The 19,351-nt window shown below is 35.5% G+C and overlaps 1 long non-coding RNA gene and 1 pseudogene across 1 annotated transcript in view; one reads left to right on the top strand and one right to left on the bottom strand.

Moving 5' to 3' along the window:
• Nucleotides 1-19,351, bottom strand: part of LOC145265763 (uncharacterized) — a 499,232-nt gene that overhangs the window by 156,128 nt on the left and 323,753 nt on the right. The gene's annotated exons all lie outside the window — the stretch shown is intronic.
• Nucleotides 11,258-11,486, top strand: LOC145265867 (U2 spliceosomal RNA; annotated as a pseudogene).

The following is a 19,351-nucleotide window of genomic DNA, read 5'->3' as shown; positions in this document are numbered from 1 at the left end:
AAGGAAGGGTGGGCGTAGATTGGGGTTCTTCCCTTGCATTTGTAGAACAGCTGGTTGAGTGAAGGATGTTCCGTATACACCAGCTGCTAGCCTGGAATTGCATCCTTCGTGGCTTCTAGCATAGCCCATAGGGCTTCATTCCTAGAGTCCTTATTGACCCTGACAAATGTGGTCAACAAGAGAACGTCTTTAAATTTTGTGGGGTCGGTGACTTTGTCGGTACCGACATACACAAAGTTCCTTAGTGGATTGTAACGGACCTTCTGCTCTTTCAGTTCTGGCGTTGGCTGCAGAGGGCCCGTCTCACATAACCTTCCTCCTGGAAGGAAGGGGGTTCGTGAGGTGGGGTTTTCCTTTACTGGAGAAGGAGTGGGTGCAGGGGGAGTAGGGGACGGGGTGCCGGGTCTTGAGGTGTCTGGTGACGGGGGGAAGTGTTTTTTGGTGTCGTTGCTCGACCTTCTTGTGGATGGATTGCGTGGTAGTATTCTTGGAGGTTTGAGGAGGGAGGCGGAAGGTTGTGCTGGCTGTTTGGGGGGAGTGGGATTTGGGGGGGGTTCAGCTTCGGCTGGATTGTTATTGTCTTTGCGGGTGGGGGGTCTCTCTTTGGTCTCCTGCTCTTCCTCCTCTTGGTCGTTCTCTTTCTACTGCTGCTCTGTGTCCGTGGTTGTCTCTAATCCCTCCCACGCGATCTCTTCCTCAGAATCCTAGAGCTTCCTCTTGTTTGAGGGAGAGAGAGCCTGAGTGTCCATCGGGGTGATTTCGGGTTGGGTTTTGGTCGTTATTAGCTTGAAAACAGAAATTGCAAGTAGGACAAGATTCCGACGAGAGCTGTTAGGTGTTGTGCAAGCAGGGGAAGTACGGCCAGTCGGTAAAGGATGAGAGGGCAGACGTAAGTGGCGCACGCTTCAGCTCTACCCTTTGAGGAAAGTTTCCTAGGAAACCACGAATTGACTGCAGCCTTCACCTTTGACCGTACCTCCAACCAATTTTTATCAAGCTGGACACCTGGTCCCAACCACACGCCGAGGATTTTAACCAGGCCATCTGTCTAGTTGAAGGGCGCCGGGAGGTTTGGCGTTGCCATTCCAGGCGCCCAACCGCATTCCTACCGACTTGCTGCGGTTTATCTTGGTCCCTGTAATGCTTTCGTACCAAGCGAGCGCCTCCGACACGATCTTGATGTCTCTGAAGGTTGACACGAAGATCGTGACAGATACCACACTTTGATCTTGGCTAAAAGGCCAAAAAAGCGGTATTTATTCCTCCCCCATCGAGCAAATAAGGCACAAGGCCGATTCTTAATGTGAGAAGTGAAGGAGAAATGGGGACCAACTCCCGGAGAGTAGGGGAGCTGGATAGTGACAATTGGTATGAAGGGTTGCTCCTACATTGACCAAGGTCTTATACGGGGGCTGCCCCCACATATGGTCTTTGTTTGCAGTATCTGCCGGAACAGATACTACACTTTAATCTTGGCCAAAAGGCCAAGAAAAGCTGTATTTAGTTGCTGCCCCGCCGAGCAAATTAGGCACAAGGCTGATTTTTAATGTGAGGAGTGAAGGGGAAATGGGGACCAACTTCCCGGGGAGTAGGGGAGCTGGATACTAACAATTGGTATGAAGGGTTGCCCCTACATTGACCAAGGTCTTATATGTGAGGTTGCCCCCACATATGGTCTTTGCTTGCAGCATCTGCCGGAACAGACACCACACCTTGATCTTGGCCAAAAGGCCAAGAAAAGCTTAAAAAGCTAAGAACAGTATCTATTAAGAACACACCTTTGATCTTAACCAAAAAGCCAAAGTACAAAAGTGTTACGGACAGAGCGACAGACCGACCGACCGACCAACCGACAGACGACTGACCGAGGGACCGACGGAGTGACTTATAGAGTTGCTTGCAAGCGACTAATTAAGATTTTATATCGAGATATATACGTTCCCTCCAGTGGGGTAAAGATTTCCAATTTAAATCTAGTGATTTATCAATCTTGTTCTTGTTTTTTAATGATTAAGAATTGACAGTTTCGATATTTCCGAATTATTATTCTCATATTGTTATTCAAAGCATTTCGTCTTATTTAATATTTGAAACCCTTCAGGTGATTTTGAACTTGGAAGCTATTGGTCGAACTTATTTATATTTCTGTCGATATTTGTAAGATTCCGAACACGACAATTTCTTCACTGTGCATTTGTCTCAGATGTGAAACGAATTGTATAGTTCCATCTTTATAAGACGCGACAATAACAAGAAATCATATGAAATTTAAACAGCTGTTATGGCTGACGGAATGAGAACAATCTATACCATTTGACTGCATAGCATGTTCGATTCAGAATAGATATGTTCCCTAATTCGATATAAAAATGCTCAATTTAAATCCTTTCATGCCATTCATCATGTTTATCAATATAATTATATATATATATATATATATATATATATATATGTGTGTGTGTGTGTGTCTGTGTGTGTCTGTGTGCATTAAAACGATAGGGTGTACGTTATTTTCTGTGTCACGCTTCAATCCGGGGCGTTTAATTGTTATGTACTCCCATTTCTTGTCATAAATACTTTTACCAAGAATTCTTCATAAGTTTTGGTTTCGGTTTCGATTCGAGCTAATGCACCCATGTCATATGTATATATATATATATATATATATATATATATATATATATATATATATATTTGAAATCGCAACTTTATAATATATAAAAATCGAGAGAGTATTAACTGCATATTAATATATACGAAATCTGCAAGAATTATATTTGCTGGGCGTTCGTGCTCGCCTAGATAAATTCTTTTGCAGTTTTAACAAAAAGCTACAATGATATCAGAGCGTATCCATGTACACTGAACATCTACAGAATGTCTATATATATATATATATATATATATATATATATGGAACCTTTTGAATGTGAAAGAATATACAATTATATCCACAGCCAGGCAACGTCGCAGCTCACAAGAGCAATTGCAACAAAAAAAAAAAAAAAACGAATCCCCCAAGACTCGAGTTTCGCTCTCATTTTAGTTTATTAGTTGGGTACATCTGAACTCGGGATTCTAAAAGTGAGCCTCTTAAGTGCGCGTCGCGTACTCTACCATATGCGTAAACAGCCACACAGACAAGAATCTGTCTCGCTGTAGGCATATATATATATATATATATATATATATATATATATAGTTTTTGTGTGTTTCATTATTTGTTCTACGTATGTTTTAATGTTTTTTTAATCATATTTAGATCTTCTTAAATATATCTTAATATGTACTTCCTTCGTTTTCAATGAAAGTTTTCTAACCAGCTTTTATCTATATTTCATATTTTGTAAAATGCTGGCCCTTCTTTGCTACTATTGAGAAGCATTTGGTTTCGAAATGCCATCGCCTTAAAATATTCATTCTCTCTTTGCTTATTCATTATTGATGTGATGCAGTTATAAACTTGTATTTAACTTTTATTACTCATCTTTTATTAAATGTTTTGATCGTGCCTTAACATTAAAATAAAAATCCGATGACTTCCACGTACCTGTTTTTCAATGGTGACCCCTTAGCAGCCCTTTTTCGGATGAAAATCGGCTTGCAATTTTACCACATGTCAGAATATCCTATATACCAAACTTCAAGTCTTTAAATAAAAATTTCGTTGAGTACATAGGTTAAGAAGTGTCCTATCACACACACACATTCTCATTTTTTTTTAGATATTCTAGCATGCGGCTTGGCGTTGATCGATTGAACTATACGCATAAATATTATATTTTATTTAATGCAGAATTCTTATTTATTATGAACTGAATTACCGTGGTTATTTAACGTAACGTTAAAATCATTAAAAATTTGAATTAAAAAAAAGCGGAAAAAACTGAAATATGTGCAGGCGAATATTCTGTGTGTGTGTGTGTTTTTTTAAACAGTTCACTTCTTGTAAGTAAAAAAATGTAATCGAGCTGCGATCGAAATTAAAACCTAAAGACAGTAGGTCGAGACAAGTTTTAGATAATGTTTTCAAACCTATTTCTTCTTTACATAAAGAATCTGTCACGTGAATCATTCACGCAAGCGCATTCGTGAAACAGTTAAAAATCCGACGAGCGTTACGTAACATTTTTTCAACTTTGACCCTTTAGCAGACAATTTTTTTTTTCCGAAGGAAATCCGCTAAAAAAAGTTTCATGTGTCTGAATAACCTATTTATGGAATTTTAAGTCTGAAGATTAAAAATTTGAAACAGAATGAAAAAGAAAACCGCCGCTGACAATTTGGCTACTGACGGTCTGCAAACGTCGAAGATCTGCCCTCTCTCTCTCCGTCTCTCTCTCTCACTCTCTCTCTCTCACTCCCTACATCTCAGAATGCCGAACTTTGTAAAATTGATAGCTCTAGTGATAGTTAATAGCTGTATTTTTAACATTAAATGACAAAATACATATATCTTTCATCCACATAGAAACGTTATATCGACATTATCATTTTCCCTTGCGACCGAGGCTCCATACAACGTGTTGGGTCCGTTAGAGGAAAATAGACGACTACGTTACAATGACTCACACGCACACACGCACACACGCACACGTCAAAAACAACTCATATATCACTACTAAATTCCGTTACACATACGTTGACGTTAATCACATGACATATTTTATTTATTACTCAGATAAATCAAGTATTTTAATGGGCAAACGTACACATATGCCACTTTTGCAGTATACATAGATACATACTTTTCACACAAATATACGAGGGTCGTTCAAAACGTAACGCCTTCTATTTTTAAAACTAAAAATATTGAAGATTGAAAACGGGTGTGATACAATAAAAAAAAGCGACCTTTGTGCTTTAAAATATATTTTCTTACAAAGACACCGGCATTGTCAATGCATTTTTTTTCAGTGATGAACAATAGCTATGCATGGGCCACCAGGGCGCGCTGTATTAACTACGGTCGTTTCAAAAGTAAAGCCGCCTATTTTTTTTTTTTTTTTTTACCTCAATATATAGAAAATTGATTCAAACAAAATTTCTTTTCGGGTAGCGATGAGTATGTCTTCTAAAAAGAATAAAAATACTGTTAAATGTTAAAAAAATATATGTGAAATGCAAGTTAATAACTCTGTAGGAGCATCATCTCTTGGAAAATTGTTTACAAAAGTCAAACGGGATATATAAGCCTTGAAGATTTAACTCGCAGTGTAAGGAGTTTAAGATGTTCTATTGATTCTTTCAAGACAAAATCTGAAGTAGTTTCAAATACAATAACTTGAACACTTACATAAGTGTTTGAGGCTTCAAGCAAATTTTCATTAAATAAATATTGCTAAGAAATGATACGTTTTGTTACTATTCTCTTTCTATGGCTAAACCACTCTCGGAACTTTCCGGACAACATAATGCATTCTCTATATAAAAAGACCGAAATATATTTCTTGGCCTTCGGGAGACAATTAAAATTCAATTCATAAACGGCTATATGCCTGTCTGTCTGTCTGTCTGCCTGTCGGTCTGTATGTCGGTCTATATGCCTATCTTTCTGTCTTCATATTTTTAAACTCTATCTCCCCCGAAACTAAAAGATTGAGTTTTTACGGACCGTTCTTTATGGGTCTTTAGCTGGTTACATTGTTTTTTAAGTGGTCTAAAAATGATCCAGATCGGAAAAAAAAATCCTTTAACATTTTGGACATTCCTTATAGTTTGTTTTTAATTTTTAATTGTTAATACGTTTATATGCGTGTCATGTTGGTACAGTGGTAACATCACCAGCTTTAAACGCTACAATTTCGGTTTCGATCATAACTGATGGCAACCAAATGCTTTTTTTATGTACTTTTGAAATCACGTCTATAATAATATATACGAAATCTGAACAAATATTAAAATCATATTTAAGCGCATTTAAAGTCCGAGCAAAGCCAAGAGCCCACTTCCCCCTTCCCGCTAGTGTAATATATGTTTTGTCATCCGTGTACACTGTAACAATACATTTACCTTGGTCATAAGTCGAACTGTTTTTTTGAGCGATGATATTCCGTATATTAAAACTTACCTTTTGTCTAACTTCTGCTTGCTGGGTGTCAACTAAACATGGAAGGATGAATATAGGTTATGAGATGGAGAAATGACGAGTACCGTCTATATGTAATGGCACGATCGTTTCCCGGTGCGAATTACTTGGTTGATGAACGTCCTAGGAACACAACCAGGTCCCCGGAAACATCAACGCAACGGCTCGATATGTCGTCGGCTATAACTAGCTGGCATGAGTCGCTTCTTCATTGCGTCGATAAAGGCATCTTTCCATCCTCGGCATTAATAATATGCTGAAATTTAACGCTTACACAAAAATAGCGAACAAATGCATTTTTATAAAAATATAATTTATTTAAGATTTAACAATAAGGAGCATATTTGATAAAGATCAGTTGAAACCAGACGCATGTTATGTTGTGTCCGCTAACTCTCGAATGCAAGCGTTAACTGTTTAAAACAATAGAATGATATTTCATTTTCTCTTTCAATGAAGAACAAGAGAGAAGGGGAGTGAAAGAGAGAAAGAGAGAGAGAAAGAGAGAGAGGAACATTCATACATAACATTTAAACATTGTTTTGTTTTTGTACTCATGAGATTTTTGTTAAATTCTAAGGTCTTATATCGTTTTGCCATGGTTTAATATTATAAACAAACTGCCATTCTTGGCTTGAGTCATAGCAGAACATTTTCAAAATCACAAACACCTGCTTAACAAATACAGACCAAGTTTGGCACAAAGATTATTAAGGTAGAGCCCCTAGCTCCCTCAAAAGGGGCGCTTTCCATTGTGCCATAATGCCATTTCATCATCTATTTTTCTTTCTTTTGCAACGTATTAATTCTTTGTTCTTGTTTTAGAGTTAAATATTGTTAATAATTCGTCATTATATTCATGGGTAAATAGATTTTATTCAACCATATATTAAATCGTTAAGTTCAGAAACTAAATTGAGCGTGTTTGTATTAAGCAAGTTCAGGCACCAGCTGCTACAGTAATGTTTGAAAACTACAGTCGTTTCAGAATATCAATGTAATACAAAAACCCTACTATCCACTACTAACTTATAGGAAACTAGCATGGGTTCCTGGCGTTGCCCGGGAATTTGGAGGTGTGTGATAAGCAAAAAAGTAAAATAAAAAAACGCTCAATTTTTTTTTAACTTTGACCCCTATTATGACCCTTAACATTTATTGTTCTGGGCTCAAATCAAGTTATTAAGTTAGATCCATGTCCAAGGAACATATATCTAAAATTTCAAGTGTTTAGAATGAAAATTAGCGGAGGAGTTTGGTAGAGTCCTCAAAGGTCAAATCGTTGAACTTTGACCCCTTAATCGCCAAATTTCTGGCTAAAAACCGATCACATCGATTTTCCCTAATCTCAGTACCTGTATATCAAATTTCGGGTCTGTAGACTAAGAATTGACAGAGTTATTGCGCAGGGAAATGTACACAGACAGACACACACAGACCAACAGACACGTTCACTTTTATAGATATATAGATTATCCTTGAACGCAATACGAATGTTAAGAGAGGTAATGTTTCAAGAACAATTTCTTGGGCCGTACGGAATAAATAAAAATATGAAATTGGGAAAAATATATATCAGGGGGTTGATATGACGTCTATTTCGTCTTCAATAATTATTTGGCTTGAAACCATACTTCCTGGAACTGGACCCAGTACGAAGTACGTTTATAACGCATGTGTTTATAAAAGTATATATTTTTATTTTAACATTTGAGGGGGGATATTTTTAGGAACTCGAGAGTTCTACCGTGCTAGAAAACTACTTACGTCTGACAGTATCCTGTACCTCTATAAGGCCACCATTCACCCATGTATGGAGTACTGTTGTCACATCTGGGCTGATGCATCTACTACTTGTCTCTCGCTCCTGGGCAGGGTTCAAAAGAGAGTCGCCAACCTGATAGGTCCTGAACTGTCATCTAGGCTTCAGCCTCTGTCCCATCGACGAGATGTTGCATCCCTCTGCCTGTTCTACAAATACTTTAATGGTGAATGCTCTGACGAACTGCAAACACTTGTACCTCCCCGACGTAACTACCCTCGACAAACCCGACAAGCTAGTAAGTCTCATCCCTTTACAGTAGAGATCCCTAGGTGCAAGAAAGCCTTTTACTCCAATAGTTTCTTCCCAAGAACTGCAGTTCTTTGGAACTCCCTTCCAGGATTATGCTTTCCCAACTGTACTTATATGCAGAAGTTCAAGTGTAATGTGAACAAACATCTTTCTACTCATCTCCATTCATAATGGCCCTGCTAATTAAGTCCTGATAGTAGCCCCCTGCTTCAAAGTGGTACTGTGCCTTGTTTGGGATGAAAATTGAAAAAAAAAGTTCAGATACGTAATGCGTTGCCTTTTTGAAACATAATGAAACTGCTTGAGACTGAGTCCCGATTTCAAATGAATTAGATATCTTCCCTCGATAAAAGTGTACAGAACGAGATTCAGAAATGGCGGTAAACGTTGCTTGAGCCACGTGCTTAGTAATTAAAATAAGCAATCAATAAATACACAATTGATTGCTGATCACATTTCATTCTTATGTCGTGTGATCAAATGCCTCAATGTGGATGAGGACGCTGAGATGTTGAGGTGCAATTCAAACGGTGTTAACGTCTTTTATCGTAATCCGTGCTAATCTTGTACCTTTATCAAACATTACGCACGTAACGAGCCGATAGTGTCGTGTCTGAACGTCTTTCTCTTCTCAAGTGAGAATAATTGAATTAATTTGATTACCTTGGGGAAGATCATCCGTAAGTCGTGAAGAATCTGTTTATTTAAAACAACATCTAAAAGCACGTGCAGTCTTACCAGGTTAAGTGAGGTAACTATGAGCGTCCTGATCACATAAATATTTAAGATGAAGTTTTTGATTTTTTTTTTTTTTAGATGAAGATTTATTATTCGTATTATTTGGATTGATCGGACTACTGTCCTCAACTTGAGTGTGGTTTTCGCAAGTTTTCGTTCGATGTAACCTCCGATCTTCTTCAGGTGTATCTTGTCGAACTCGGGAATGTTTCTATCGAACTCGAGAATTTGGACGGAATTTCGAGCGGGAACGTTATTTACTTCACGGGAGTAGCGTGTTCTTGTTCCGTCATCCATGACTGGGTATAGGTATTAAGTAATTCGCAATTGTATTTTTCGGTTGCCCACATCGAGGATTAACCCTTCAAACTTTCAGGAGAATTGCACGTTTTACAATAGATTGTTCCAAGTACTCTACTCACTACGAAACGGTCCTTGCAGACAAAATTCAGCCCAAGACCTTTGGGATAAGATCAAAGTGTAGTATCTGCCGGAACAGATACTGCAAGCAAAGACCATATGTTGGGGAAACCCCACATATAAAACCCTTCATACCAACTGTCACTATTCAGTTCCCCTACTCCCCGGGGAGTTGGTCCCCATTTCCCCTTCACTCCTCACTTTAAAAATGGGCCTTGTGCCTAATTTGCCCAGTGGGGGAGCAAATAAATACCTCAAAGTGTAGTATCTGTTCTTCAGATGCTGCATTTCTTGTTCTTTGTCAGTGGAGGAGAAATCCTTCACGACTGAGATAATTTTTATTTTTGTTTCTTTTCTCAACGTTAAAACCCGACCCTGGTGTCTAACTCTGTCCCGTGGGGAGGCATTGGAAATAGGAACAAGATACAACTAAAGAAGGTTGGAGGTTACATCGAACAAAACTTTGTGAAACTCATACTCAAGATGAGAAAAGTAGTTCGATGAATTAAAATAATACGAATAAAGATGATGTTCTGGATTTTTTTTTTAAGATAAGGGTTGCCTTATTTGGGCAACTATACACATATATGTTTTATTGAATTTTGACATAAAGAATTGATAGTTTAGATTTGTCAGAAATACAATTTTCATCTTGGTATTCACAACATTTAGTGATAGGTAATTGAATTAATTTGATTACCTTGGGGAAGATAATCCGTAATTCGAGAAGAAACTGTTAATTTAAAGAACTGAAAGCACGTGCGATCATACGAGGTTAACTGACGTTTATTCACGGAAACACAAAAGATGATGTTTTGAAGTTGTTTTCTAAGATTAAAATCGTTAATTTGTTTTATTCAGTCTTTTATTTACATCTTTGTTTTTGTATTCAAAATAGTTCATCTGGTTTAATTTTCGGTTTTCTCTGGGTGGCATTTTGAAAATGGAATCTATGTTGCGAACATTTAAATATTTGTGTACATTTTTGTGAAAATTGTAGGGTTTGAAACATTACTTTTTATTGAATCCATGTGTGTTTTCCAGGTTTAAATTATCAGAGATCAATAACTAAAAATAATAAAGAATTTACCTTGTCATAGCAATTAAAGGTTAAAGATTAAAGATGATGTTTGATATCTTTTGAGATGCGGAATTTATCTTAGCGAAACTACTTTCTTAACGTCATATTTTATTTTCAATTATCTTCTTTTAATTAATATTTTTAAAGGGTTAATTTTAATCGTGATCTATCAATCGAGCTAGTTAATTCTCAACTGAACTCTTAATTTAATCTATGTATATATTTTTTGTAATGTCAACTTGACATTTTTATCATCGTAAGAGGCGACAATAACGAAGAATCGTAAAAACTTCACACTTTAATCTTTAGTGGCTGAGAGAATGAGAAAACTTCATCAGTGAAATGAAAAAACTCTCGTTATTTACTTATCGCATTTTATTATACATATATATATGTGTGTGTGTATATAAATATATATATATATGCATATATATATACATATGTATATATGTATATGTATATATATATAGAGAGAGAGTTGTCAATTTACAGTTCGCCGCCTCTAAAAACACCCTGCACATATATGTAATATATGTATGTGTATATGTCTGTGTATATATACATATGTATGTATAAATTGCGTTATACATATATATGTATAAATATGTATATATATATATGTACATACATAAACACGTATATATAAATATATATAGATATGCGTATATATATAGGTATATAGGTATATATATTTATATATAATTATATATATATATTTATATATATGTATATATATATATATATATATATTTGTGTGAGGTAAAAACACAGAATGAAAGAGATGAGTAAAACACAGGAATAAATAGTAAATTTCATCTTTTATTTCTATTATTTCTGTTTACTTTCAATCCTCTTAAACGCTTCCTCGGCCTTTTGGTCAAGATCAAAGTGTAGTATCTGTTCTTCAAATGCTGCACTTCAATTTCTTGTTCTCCTTCAGTTGAGGAGAAATCCTTCACGACTGAGACAATTTTTATTTTTGTACCTTTTCTCCACGTTAAAAAACGACCCTGGTGTCTAACTCTGTCCCGTGGAGAGGCATAGTAAATAGGTACTTTCAATCCTCTTCTCCAATGGAAATTTTTTCAGAATATATTTTACGTCAAATGTTGTATATTTCTCTGAATTTCTCCCTCTCTTTTTTCTCTCCTTATATATATATATATATATATATATATATATATATATATATATATATATATATTTAAATAAGGGGGTAGTCACCAACAATGTGTATTTTTAACATTATTTTATTATTCCGTGTCTTGGTTTTTCATTGAGAATTATGTTTAGATCATTGTAATAATGTTTTTAAATCATTGAAATCGTTTTTAACGCGTTTCAGAGGTTCTGTGAAGCGTCCTCGTTAGATATTATTTTCAAATGTGTTGGAGATGTAAAGATAGCATTTTCGTAGTTCATTTGACGTGTTTCCAATGGGTGGAAGCGTGTAAGTGTCTACTATTTATTGGAAAGTTCAATTTTTATTACTCTCTTATTGGGTTGTGGCCACTCCTGTGTGGTGTTTCTCTCTCTCAGTCTCTCTTTCTGCTTGTTTTTTTTTCTTTGCCTTTGGGGTAGGGTGTGTGTGTGTGTTTGTGTGTATGTTTTCTTTTATTGGTTTGAGAATATGTGTATTGTTTTATAGTATTGTGAGGTTATTTGCTTCCCTAGGAAGGTGACTGTGATCCAAGGTCGTTACTAATGTGTATGTGATAGGAGGGGGCAGAGAACCAGCTCTTCTGAAATAAGAATAGGGGTACTTTCATTCTATTTTGATATTTATTTTTTGGATTCTTGGATTTAGATTTGTGATTTTTCGTTTCAGTCTTTTCGGGTATTCTTTATATTATATTTTGTTTTTTTAGATAGAGGAGTGTATTTAAAAATATGTACAGGGGATTTTTTTAATGTTTCTACTTATTTGTCTCCACATGTAGGTATGGCCAGATCCATGATCGGCTCCTAGTGTGGGGAAGATCTTGTTCCCCAGAGGGGAGGGGCCAATTGGAGGGGTATAGGTATGGGAGGGGGATGATAGAAGGGATGATAGTTGTCTCAGTCATCAGGGAGTTCTCCTCCACTGATTGAGGAGGGAGTGAGGTGTTGGAACAAATATTATACTATGCGCATAAGCCTGAAGAGTCATAGAGTGGATGAAACGCGGAATATTCAATGTAGCTTAATCGATATATACATTTTATAACTTACTAACTAGCTCTACCTACGTATTGAGCACTTTTGAAGTAAATACTTAAAGTTTACGCATAAATCTATAATTTCGTATATTAATTTTTTGTGAGTAAATTAAGTAGTTATATATATATATATATATGTGTGTGTGTGTGTGCATGTAATTGTATGTATTCATATATATGTATGTATGCATATATAGGTGTATGTATTTATTTTATCTTTCTTATCATTTTATTTGGTGTCCTTTAATAACTCCTGCTGATAAATTAATTCTTAAATAATAACTCGTACATTTCAAGTGATGCATTTTTCTCTTTAAATTTTTGTCGCCTTTCAACGTCATCTTGTCTAGGTCAGTTTGACATTGGCTTTTCTATTTTAAAATTAATTCAATCAGCATTCTTTTTTTTGTCTTCTTCATTCATTTTTCTTAATTTAGCCTTGCTTCGACAGTCGAGTTTAAATTTTCTTCCATTTTTGTACGCACATCTTATCTTTCTTTTAATAATATTATTGGAATTCATTCCCTTTTCCTTGTACCTAATTTTGAATTATTCCAAGAATTTTTGCTTTTTGAATTAGTTTGGACCATCTCCCAATTACGCGATTCCCTTGGATTTTACTTGTGTGAATGGAAATTTAACCAATTTTCTTGGACTCTGCATTTTTGGATTTTTCGTCATCAGATACTTTACCCATCCTCAGACTATCCATTCACGTGAAACCACTCATTTTTTCACGCTATTCCATCTGCTTCACTTTTTTATCAAGTAAGATCTATGGCTTACGTGTAGTTTCATTAAATACTTTTGCATGCAAAATCCGATCCCGCATTTTGCTAAATTCTACCATCTGATGAGAAGGAAAGTATTTCTTCGAAACTCCGCGGATTAAGTACTATCTACTTATTTTATGTTTCCTTTTTAAAATTAAATGTTTTTAACTCTTTTCCAAAGTGTTTTTAACATGTTCTATTAACTATTTGTTCTTATATATATATATATATATATATATATATATATATATATATATAGAGAGAGAGAGAGAGAGAGAGAGAGAGACTACTAATGTATCGCGCTTTTACGTACATGTTGTTTATTTGTTTTTAGTAGCGATACTTTTTGTAATGAATTCAATTATTATACGAAAATTTATTATTATACGAAAGTGCATTTTTACCTAAATGCAAGTCGAAAATAATTTTCCCTGTGACTAATTTAGTACCCCCAAATGGGGAGCGGCATATTTATTGTTTTTAAAATATAATTATACACTGACATGTATTTCGATCATTCTCTCTCTCTCTCTCTCTCTCTCACTCTCTCTCTCTCTCTATATATATATATATATATATATATATATAACTACATCATTTACTCACATAAAATTAATATACGAAAGTATAGATTTATGCGTAAACTTTAAGTATTTACTTCAAAACTGCTCAATACATAGGTAGAGCTAGTTAGTAATTTATAAAATATATATGGCGATTAAGCTACACTGAATATTCGGCGTTTCATCCACTATAGGATTTGTCAGGCTTAACGAATCCTATAGTGGATGAAACGCGGAATATTCAGTGTAGCTTAATCGCCATATATATTTTATAAATTACTATATATATATATATATATACATATATATATATATATATATATATATATATAGAGAGAGAGAGAGAGAGAGAGAGAGAGAGACTCGTACTATCTCTCTCTCTCTATATATATATATATGTATATATATATATATATAGAGAGAGAGAGAGAGAGAGAGAGATAGAGAGAGAGAGAGTGAGAGAGATAGATAGACAGGACGAGTGTATTTGCTTGGCCACATTGTACTTTTCCATTTCCGCTGGCGTTTAGTGAACTGTAACCTTTTTAATGATAGCAGAGGCGCCACACGGCTGGCATTAATCGTTTTCGAATGAAGATAAAACCATGCCAAAAGGAATGGCGCCGTTTTTGAAGACGGACCTGACGCCTCATTGGCCAAGCCATAATATGCAGATCATACCAAGATCGAAGCAACTTGAAAAGACAGCGCCCCCTTTTGCATCGACCGCCGCTTCCAGACCATGTTGGGCTTACAGCGTTGATGCCATAAGTTCTTACAAGTTGGCTGTACTTCTCAACTTCTGCTAACGTTTGTTTTTATTGATAGAATTTGGTGTGAATATTTCATTTTGGCTGCGTGTGCCCTATATGGGTTTCATTCTTGCATTGCATAATGAGTGCCGCGTTCAAATAGAAAAAAAGGCTTAAAGGCCAAGAGTGTAAAAAGAAAGAGTTTAAAGGCCAAGGATGTAAAAGAGAAAAAAGCTTAAAGACCAAGGACGTAAAAAAAGAAACGGTTTAAAGGCCATGGGTGTAACAGGATAAAGTTTACTTCCTGTTTCCGGCTTTAGAATCGATAATTGTTTATTAAAAAGAAATGTTTACCATTTTATTTTAAATCGGGTGTATTTGATTTTAAGTAAGGTGTATTTTTTTGGTAGGGGAAGTTATTAATAATGTGCTTTTATTATTTAGGAAATTATTAACACGTGTGAAAATCAAACTGTATTTTATAATAAGAAATTATTTAATTAATTTTATTACAAACATTCAAATCGACCATTTTTGGGAGGAGGAATCTACTTTTTAGGCGATTACGTGTAATTTTTCGAAGTTGCAATTCGAACACAGATTTAACAGTAAAAACAGATTTGGTTATCATTTTTCTTTCAGTTAAGCGTAAAGTGTAGATATGTTCTGTCCTTAGTCAATAAGAAAGACACTCTTCTAGACCGAGACAATTTAAATTTTTGTTCTCATCTAGAGTGCCCGTTTTTTTTTTTAAATTACAACGCGAAATTATTAAAATAAACAAGTGCTTATATTTAAGATATATATTTCGAAGTAAAAGTTCCTCGTCAGTCTTTTATATTGTTCTCTTTTTCCTTGCCACGGTGTTAAGTGGAAGAAAGTTGAATAAAGAGTTCACGTGATGTTAACTACGATGCTTTTTTGTAATGCCGAAAATGTTGCGCTAGGCTGCGCGATTTGAAAATAAGGGTAGTTATTTTTTTCTTTATTTTATCCGTGTAAGAAGCGTTGACTGAAATTTGAATTTTACTCCGAAATATATATCTTAAAACAAACAGTGATTAATGTTTTTAATTTTGCGTTGTAATTTGAATTCAAGCGTATTACATATGTATTTAATTTTAAAATTCAAATTTCAATCAATGCTTCTAACACGAGTAAAAAAAAGCGGAAAAAACGACACTTACTTTAAATACAGTTTTTTTTTTTTTAATTATATTTTCTGAAGGTAAATTAAAAACATAAAAACTGTCATGGTTAATTTGCTCTAACATATGTAGTAATTTTATTGAGCTGGAATTGTCTTACATGTAATATCACCTATAAAAATATTTTGTAAGACTTAAAACCATAAGATTCATTAATCTGTTATCTAATTCATCTCATTAATCGGATATGTATATATATATATATATATATATATATATATATATATATATATATATATATATATAGTGTTGGAAAATTTTAACCTTAAAATTATACAAAAAAAATTATCATTCGGTAAAAAACATTTAGTCGGTAAGTCTAATCACCTCCAATCACTGTATAAACTTGCTCTCTCGAATTCACTATAATACCAGTAATAATTTATATTTAGGGATCATCAAAATCTTGAAAAAAGCGTTTTCTTTCTAACAGATATAAAGGAATTTTTACAGGGTGATATTTCACGTTATACTAACCAAGAAAACTAATTAAATCTCAGCAAATCATTTTCGAAAATCAATTAAATCCGTTCTTATAAAACAGTTTTCTCTTTCATAGATAAAAAAAGGAAAAGTACATTAGCTCTTATATATTACGTAAATATATATATATATATATATATATATATAAAATGTATTTACGTAATATATAAGAGCTATATATATATAATGTATTTACGTAATATATAAGAGCTATATATATATATATATATATATATATATATAATGTATTTACGTAATATATAAGAGCTATGTATATATATATATATTATATAATGTATTTACGTAATATATAAGAGCTATATATATATATATATAATGTATTTACGTAATATATAAGAGCTATATATATATAATGTATTTACGTAATATATAAGAGCTATATATATATATATATATATATATATATATATAATGTATTTACGTAATATATAAGAACTAATGTGTAAATACATAAGGACACCATTTGATATTTTATGTTTGATACGTTGCCAACTAACCCAGACTTGTTTTATAGTTTTATGAACCATCTCGACACGTTTTGTAACGTCGCCTTTATATTTGCTCTAGACAACTCTTCGTTCCGTTAATATTTAAAAATAACTTGAGCGTTACATTCTTTTACATGTTTCTCTACAGCGAGTTACAATAAACGAACTTGGCCTTTGGGCCGGGATCAAAGTGTAGCATCTGTTCCGGCAGATGCTGCACTTAAGATAATTTGTACCAGTCAATGGAGGGGAAACCCTCTATACTGGGACAATTATTATTTTTGGTAACCAGAGTGCCCCCTTTTTGCCTACTTTTAGGGGAGCTGGTTTTTACCTCACATTAAAAACGGCCTTGTGCCTAATTTGCTCAGTGGGGGAGCAAATAAACACCATCTGTTCCGGCAGATACTGCAAGCTATGACTAGCAAAGACCAGATGTGGGGGCAACCCCACATGCCTGACCTTTAACCAGCTCCCATTTCCCACCTCTCGGGAGCTGGTCCCCCCTTTCCCTTCCCCCTCCCTTCACTCCTCACATTAAAAATTGGCCTTGTGCCTAATTTGCTCGGTGGGGGAGCAAATAAATACCATTTGTTCCGGCAGATACTGCAAGCTATGACTAGCAAAGACCAGATGTAGGGGCAACCCCACATGCCTGACCTTTAACCAGCTCCCATTTCCCACCTCTCGGGAGCTGGTCCCCTTTTCCCCTTCCCCCTCCCTTCACTCCTCACATTAAAAATTGGCCTTGTGCCTAATTTGCTCGGTGGGGGAGCAAATAAATACCATCTGTTCCGGCAGATGCTGCAAGCTATGACTAGCTATGACTAGCAAAGACCAGATGTGGGGGCAACCCCACATGCCTGACCATTAACCATCTCCCATTTCCCACCTCTCGGGAGCTGGTCCCCTTTTTCCCTTCCCCCTCTCTTCACTTCTCACATTAAAAATCGGCCTTGTGCCTAATTTGCTCGGTGGGGGAGCAAATAAACACCATCTGTTCCGGCAGATGCTGCAAGCTATGACTAGCAAATACCAGCTATGACTAGCAAAGACCAGATGTCGGGGAAACCCCACATGCCTGACCTTTAACCAGCTCCCATTTCCCACCTCTCGGGAGCTGGTCCCCTTTTTCCCTTCCCCCTCCCTTCACTCCTCACATTAAAAATCGGCCTTGTGCCTAATTTGCTCGGTGGGGGAGCAAATAAATACCATCTGTTCTTCAGATGCTGCACTTCTATTTCTTGTTCTCTTTCGGTGGAGGAGAAATCCTTCACGACTGAGACAATTTTTATTTTTGTACCTTTTCTCCACGTTAAAAAACGACCCTGGTGTCTAACTCTGTCCCGTGGGGAGGCATAGTAAATATGTACAATAAAATTGTTGCACTAGAAAAGAGGACATGATTCAATTTCCGTTTCATGAAAACCGGTTTTATTATTTATTTATTTTTTTTTTGTTGCAGACCATCTACTAGTTGGCTAGTTGTGTACAAATCCCATGAGCGATATGGGCCTTTTATCATGTCTGACGCATATATAAAGCGACGCAGTGTTCAACGAGCGAGATCGGAGATGCGCCGCTGTAATATTCATGCTCTTTAGCGATCCAAGTTATAACAGGACCATTGCCAGCACACTCCAAATTTATCGCTGGCTTGCCACAAGTAACAGAGACGCGTCCAGGTTGATGAAAATCAAGTTTCCGGTCATGGTTATTGTCTTTAGTTTGGTTTCAATGAAGGCGACATCAAGCCAATTCCTATCTTCAGAGTCGGCTTAAAAGTCAACACCAAAGTGTGTCGGGATGTGCAGAAGAATGTGGTGATCCCCTGGTGTAATCAGGTGATCGCTAGCAGGTTGTGGGTGTGGCATCACCAACATGACCTCCCGCAACATCAACGCCAGCCTGATCGCCGCCACCCGCCGAGTATTCGTCGAGATATCGTCGGGGTTTGTGGAATTGAATCGAAGCGGGGATTAAGGCTGAAGGCGGCTACATTTAATAGATGTAAGCTCTGCTACATAATCAATTACCTGAATTGATTTTTTTAAATAAAGTTATAAAATAAAGCTGTAGAGTTGTTTTATTTTAGGGGGGGGGGCATTTTTATCATCCCACTCCATATATATATATATATATATATATATATATATATATATATATATATATATATATATATATATATATATACTTGTACTTTTTTGTAGAAAAAGAAATCCCATACAGTGCTCTATTATTAGGGAAAAAACCTTTCTCGAAATAACAGCAATATATTTTTTGTATAATATATACAGGAATTTACATTTATATCGGTAGTCGGTACCGACGGTTTCAAGCCCGGTAGTTGAGGACTGCTCTTAATGTCCGCCTCAGGCTCTCTTCAGCCGACAAAAAAAAAATAATACATAAAAAAATATATATAAAGGATAAAATAAATAAATAAACAAATAAAAATTATGGT

This window comes from Euprymna scolopes, chromosome 40, assembly GCF_053919585.1.
Source record: "Euprymna scolopes isolate OS-2025 chromosome 40, ASM5391958v1, whole genome shotgun sequence".
Lineage (NCBI taxonomy): Eukaryota > Metazoa > Mollusca > Cephalopoda > Sepiida > Sepiolidae > Euprymna > Euprymna scolopes.
The sequence above is the reverse complement of the archived record's forward strand: the minus strand, read 5'-3'. Positions and strand labels throughout refer to the sequence as shown.